This window comes from Mauremys mutica, chromosome 7, assembly GCF_020497125.1.
Source record: "Mauremys mutica isolate MM-2020 ecotype Southern chromosome 7, ASM2049712v1, whole genome shotgun sequence".
In the NCBI taxonomy this organism is placed as follows: Eukaryota; Metazoa; Chordata; order Testudines; family Geoemydidae; genus Mauremys; species Mauremys mutica.
The window spans coordinates 51,147,004-51,153,003 of record NC_059078.1 but is presented as its reverse complement, the minus strand read 5'-3'; the positions used below and the strand labels follow the sequence as shown (position 1 = coordinate 51,153,003).

Here is a 6,000-nt window from a genome sequence, read left to right as displayed (position 1 = left end):
CCGCCTGGCCCCATGGTTCTGCGCTGAGCAGCAGGGTGACTACAGCCCTGCTGAGCGTCCTGTCCCCAGGGCCTACGCCGTAGAACTACATCCCCCAGCATGCCCCCAACTCCCCAGCGGAGAAGCGAGAGTCCGTGCGTGTCCTGCCAAGCACTCTGGGAACTGTAGTCCGCCATCCGCCCTCGCATAGCGGCCGCGCAGTGCATGCCAGGAGTGGTAGGGCGGCGGCGCGCCCGGACTCTGTGTCCCATGGTGCAGTTAGGCGGCGCCGCCCCGGAAGTTCCGGTTTCCTCTCGGCGCTGCAGCGGGCCCGGGGCGGCGGTTCCGTTGGTGTCTGAGGTGAGGGGGCGCCCGGTTTGCTGTGGGTGTTGGCTAGGGCGGGAGCCGCGAGACCCTCCCAACCCGCCTCCAGGGCAGGCGGGGGCGAGCGGCACCGATCCGCTCCGGCTCCCCGCGCAGGCGAGGCCGCGCTGGTCTGGCGGCGGGGCACGCGGAGCGCGGGCGGGGCGCTGGGGGACTCGGTTCACGGCGGATGGGCGCCGGGACATGTGGGCTCCCGGCGGGGCGTCGGGGTGGGCGAGTCGAACATGTGGGAGGGGGCGTTGGAGGTCCGTGTGGGGGGGGGGGTCGGACGTGCGGGGGGGGCGTTGGAGGTCCGTGTGTGGGGGGGGGTCGGACGTGCGGGGGGGGGCGTTGGAGGTCCGTGTGTGTGGGGGGGGTCGGACGTGCGGGGGGGGGCGTTGGAGGTCCGTGTGTGGGGGGGGTCGGACGTGCGGGGGGGGGCGTTGGAGGTCCGTGTGTGGGGGGGGTCGGACGTGCGGGGGGGGCGTTGGTGGTCCGTGTGTGGGGGGGTCGGACGTGCGGGGGGGCGCTGGAGGGGTGTGTGGGGGGGTCGGACATGTGGGGGGTGCTCGAGGGGTGTGTGTGGGGGGGTATGACTTGGGGGGGGTGCGGGGCTGGAGGGGTGTGGGAAGGTCGGGCGTCCCGGGACAGTGCTGGGGGTTTGGGGGTAGAACACGTGGGCTCCTGGCAGGGGCTACTAGGAGTGGGGGGTATTGGGCATTTGGGCTCTTGGCTAGGGGGAAGAGGCGGGCATATGGGCTCCCGCTTGCGGGGTATGTGTGTGTGTGTGTGTGCGCGTGTATATGGGCTTCCTCGTGGTTGGGGCGCTCAGAGTGGGGGCGTTGGGCACACGGGCTCCTGGCAGGGGCACTAGAAGGCGTTGATTATGTGGGTTCTCAGCTGGGGATATGTGTGGTTGGTTATGCAAGTTCTCAGGGGGTCTCTATATGTGTGGTGGGGTTGCCCTTCAGGTCTCATTGGAGGAGGGGGTCATAGTGGGGCGATGGGAGGTTAATCATCATGGGCCTTGATGAGGGCTCATGTGTGGGGGGCTTTACTGGGGATTAGCCATGGAGAGGCACTCTTGTTTGAGGCGTGGTTGTGGTGTGTGTGGAAGTATGGCTGTGGGAGGGGGTCAGTTCGCAGGATTTTCCTGCCTGTGACATTTTGCGGGGGAGACATCAGTCTTTGGGTCGGGATGGGCATTCAGGTCATGGGGGTAGCCTGCACGATTCTGGTTTGGGGGACAGGGTGGGAATTGAGGGGTCTGTCAAGAGGGTGCTCAGTTTCTGGGAGTTTGGTAATGCAGGGTCCTGGCTAGGAACATGCCATTTTTGGGGAGGCAGCTGACCATGGGGGATTCCAGCTGCTTATGGTGGAGGTGAGATGATTACAGGGTTTGCAGTGGGCTTAAAGGGGTTCCCCCTGTGTGGGGTTCCTAGTCAGGGTGCTGTATGGTAAATGGCTGTGGAGCTGGAATGTTTCAGTTCATAGCCCTGGAGGTGTTGGACCTGGAGACAGCATAGATAATTTTTAAGGGTTGAGTGAAGAAAACATTAGGGTGTATTAGTGTGTGAGGGCTTGCAGTGAAACTGGATTGTGGCCCTGGTGGCTCAGTGTCTGTTGCCAGGCCAATTGGAATGTGCATGGATAAGATTTAATGCCTATCGTATGATACCATATAATATGGGTGTTTCTGCAGTCTAACATTCATATTTATAATAATTGCTAATATAGGTGTAAAGCTTGTATCTTAGGTTATATGAAACTTGTATATTGTTTTTGGAATGGCATGCAACCATAGTCCTGGGGTGTCAGACTTTCAGTCTGCTTGATAAGCTTCTGTAATAGATTAACACTGCAGAAATTAAGTTTCATTCTGGTTTTTGTGGGTATGAAAATAGACTTTTGAATGTAACCTGAGTTTCAGATTAACACAGCATTTCAATGGTCTGTAGATGCACTGAGCTGCCTTGTCTACTGTCAGTACCCATGAGCTCACATAATTTAGATGTGCAATTGCTTTAATAACTTGGACACATGGTGCAATTGTGTACATATCAGGTAATTGCACTCTCAGATGGCCAAATGGTGAGTGGAAAGGACTGGGACTGAAAGAGTACAGTATTTTCTCTCCTGAACAGTGCTGAATACAGCAGTAATTTTATAAATAGTTTAATGCATAATTTGACACTGGATCTTTGTACAAACTTATTGTCAATAGTGACATATCCTCTATGAATATGGGGAAGAATTTGAGTCTAACTCTGTAGCCCCAGTGCATAGGAATAAATTGTAACACATGATGCATATGTACTGGGGCGAGAGTTAAACTTGTGTTCACAAAAAATTATACTTTTTTTGACTCTTGAGTAACTAACTACAACTGTTACTTTCTTTTAATGTAGTTATATATGTAGAACCTTATTGAAATGTGGTGGTATAACAGACATTTGAAATTGAGGAAATTATGTTGTAGTTTGAAAAACCTCATTCTGAAACTTCTCTCAGAATTCCAAACCAATATTTATACTGCCTCCCTTACTATTGGGAGGACATTGCTAATTGTTTCATGAAACAAACATGCATCTTGTTTGTAGGTTAATTAAGTCTATTCTGTACAGCCCTGTAACCTGCAGTTACACTTTTATTCTGTCAACAGTACAAGGGGATCTCTGTCTGGTCTTGTGAGTTTGTATTTGGATCTGTGGCCTGTATAGCCAAGTCAGACTATTACTCTTTTTGGTGGAGCAGAAGTAATGTCTGTAGTTAAGGTTTTTATCATTTGTCATGGTAGTACTCCAAGGGCCTGATCAAGATAAGGGCTCCGTTTTGTCAGGTACTGTACAGACATACATGAAGAGACAGTCTCTACCCCAGAGAGCTTGCCATCTTTAAAAGAGAAATTGGACAAAGGGACAGTGTGAACATAATCTGGGCTGTGGAAAAAGATGATCTGGTCTCTTATTAGGACAGCATCATCTCTGAGCAGTATTGGGACAGTGAATGGGATCAAGTGGGGTATTAAGCCCGATATAATTTTCTAAATGGAGGACCAAAAAATGGAGGGTAATATAGATTATATGGTTTCTGCCCCATACTGGAGGATGGTGAAGGCTGTTTTCTAGCTTTTTGTTAGTGGATCATGTCAACAGTGTTGGGAGCCCTAGCTTAGATTGCTCTCTTTTTATCCTTCCTGAGCATAAAGTCTATTACAAGATCTTAAAAGCAAGTGGGAAATCATTGGTTCACTGTCAGGATGGAGATATACCTATCTCAGAGAACTGGAAGGGACCTCGAAGGGTCATCGAGTCCAGCGCCCTGCCTTCACTAGCAGGACCAAGCACTGATTTTTGCCCCAAATCCCTAAGTGGCCCCCTCAAGGATTGAACTCACAACCCTGGGTTTAGCAGGCCAATGCTCAAACCACTGAGCTCTCTCTTAATGTATCTAGTGGGGTCCTGCAGGGGTCTGTCCTGGATTCAATACTATTCAATATTTTCATGAATGATTCAGATAATGGAGTGAAGAGTGTGTTTATAAAATTTGCGGATGACACCGAGGTGGTAGGGGTTGCAAGTATTTTACCTTGACAAATTGGAGAATTGGTCTGAAATCAACAAGATGAAATTCAGTAAAGACAAGTGCAAAGTACACTTGGGCTATATCTACACTACAGATCTTACAGCTGCACCACTGTGTAGCTGCTCTATGCCAGCAGGAGAGTGCTCTCCCTCCTGCATAATTGCATCACCCCTAATGAGTGGCAGTAGCTATGTTGGCGGGAGAGCGTCTCCTGCTAACATAGCACTCGCCACACAAATGCTTCTGTCGGTGAAACTTTTGTCAGTCAAGGGTGTGGGTTTTTTTTTCACACCCTTGACTGACAAAAGTTTTGCTGTAAAAGTGCTAGTGTAGACAAAGCGTTAGGAAGAAAATATCGAATGCACAACTACAAAATGGGTAGTAACTGGGTAGGCAGTACTACTGCAGAAATGGATTGGGGTTATAATGAATCACGAAGTGAACATGTGCCAACCAAGTGATGTGATTACAAAAAAGGCTAATGTCATTCTGGGGAGTTGTGACCCTTCCTGGGAGTACGCATAGTTGTGAAGCACCTCGCTACCACCTACACTTAGGACTGGTCTACACTGGGGGGGGGGTGGGATCGATCTAAGATATGCAACTTCAGCTATGCTATTCACGTAGCTGAAGTCGAAGTATCTTAGTTTGACTTATCTGGCTGTCCTCACGGCGGCTCCCCCATCGACACTGCTTACTCCTCCTGCCGAGGTGGAGTACGGGCGCTGATTCACGGGTCGATTTATTGCGTCCAGACGAGACGCAATAAATCGATCCCTGATAGATCGATTACTACCCACCGGATAGTGTGAGGAAGCCTTGTCTTAGCCTGCCGGGGATCAGCTCCCCAACTCCACCAGCAATGGGTGCATCTCCCTGCAGTATTTACTGATTCACTGCTTCCAAAGAAGCAATACTCCCCAGCTTACCAGTTTTACCTTAGATCACTGCTCCACTTAACTCACAGCACTTAGATCCATTTATAGTGAAATCATGGGTATGTTTATTTAATGAAGCACAGAGATTCAAGTAATAGTGAATAGGAGTATTCAAAAGGTTGTGTGTAAAATAAGCCTGTGAAGTGATTAAAAGGATTAACTGTGTGATTAAACAATATTACAGTACTATTTATATAAATATTTTTGGATGTTTTCCACATTTTCAAATGTATTGATTTCAATTACAACACTAAATACAAAGTGTACAGTGCTCACTTTATATTTATGTTCAATTATAAATATTTGCACTGTAAAAATGAAATAGTATTTTTCAATTCACTTAATACAAGTACTGTAGTGCAGTCTCTTTATCATGAAAGTTGCACTTACAAATGTAGAATTATATACAAAAAATAAAACAATGTTAAACTTTAGTGCCTACAAGTCCACTCAGTCCTACTTCTTGTTCAGCCAATCAAGTTTGTTTACAGTTGCAGGAGATAATGCTACCTGCTTCTTGTTTACAGTGTCACCTGAAAGTGAGAACAGGTGTTCACATGGCACTGTTGTAGCTGACTGTGCAAGATATTTACGTGCCAGGTGCACTAAAGATTCATATGTCCCTTCATGCCTCAGCCACCATTTCAGAGGACTTATGTCCATTCTGATGATGGGTTCCAGTCAATAACGATCCAAAGCAGTGCAGATCAATGAATGTTCATTTCATCATCTGAGTCAGATGCCACTAGCGGAAGGTTGATTTTCTTTTTTGGTGGTTCGGGTTCTGTAGTTTCCGCATTGGAGGGTTGCTCTTTTAAGACTTCTGAAAGCATGCTCCACAGCCCGTCCTCATCAGATTTTGGAAGGCACTTCAGATTCTTAAATCTTGGGTCGAGTGCTGTAGCTATCTTTAGAAATCTCACATTGGTATCTTCTTTACGTTTTATCAAATCTGCAGTGAAAGTATTCTTAAAATGAACAAAATGCTGGGTCATCATCCTAGACTGCTATTACCATACATGGCAGAATGTGGATAAAGCACAGAGCAGGAGACATACAAGTCTCCCCCAAGGAGTTCAGTCACAAATTTAATTAATGCATTATTTTTTTTAAAGAGTATCATCAGCATGGAAGC

At 48.2% G+C, this 6,000-nt stretch overlaps 1 protein-coding gene across 1 annotated transcript in view; it reads left to right on the top strand.

Annotated features, from left to right (window-relative positions):
* The first annotated feature begins 216 nt into the window (after window positions 1-216).
* RBM6 (RNA binding motif protein 6) overlaps window positions 217-6,000 on the top strand; it is a 155,533-nt gene continuing 149,749 nt past the window's right edge. The window contains exon 1 of the mRNA XM_045023212.1: window positions 217-339. The gene's annotated coding sequence lies outside the window, so the exon portion shown is untranslated. The remainder of the gene's footprint in view (window positions 340-6,000) is intronic.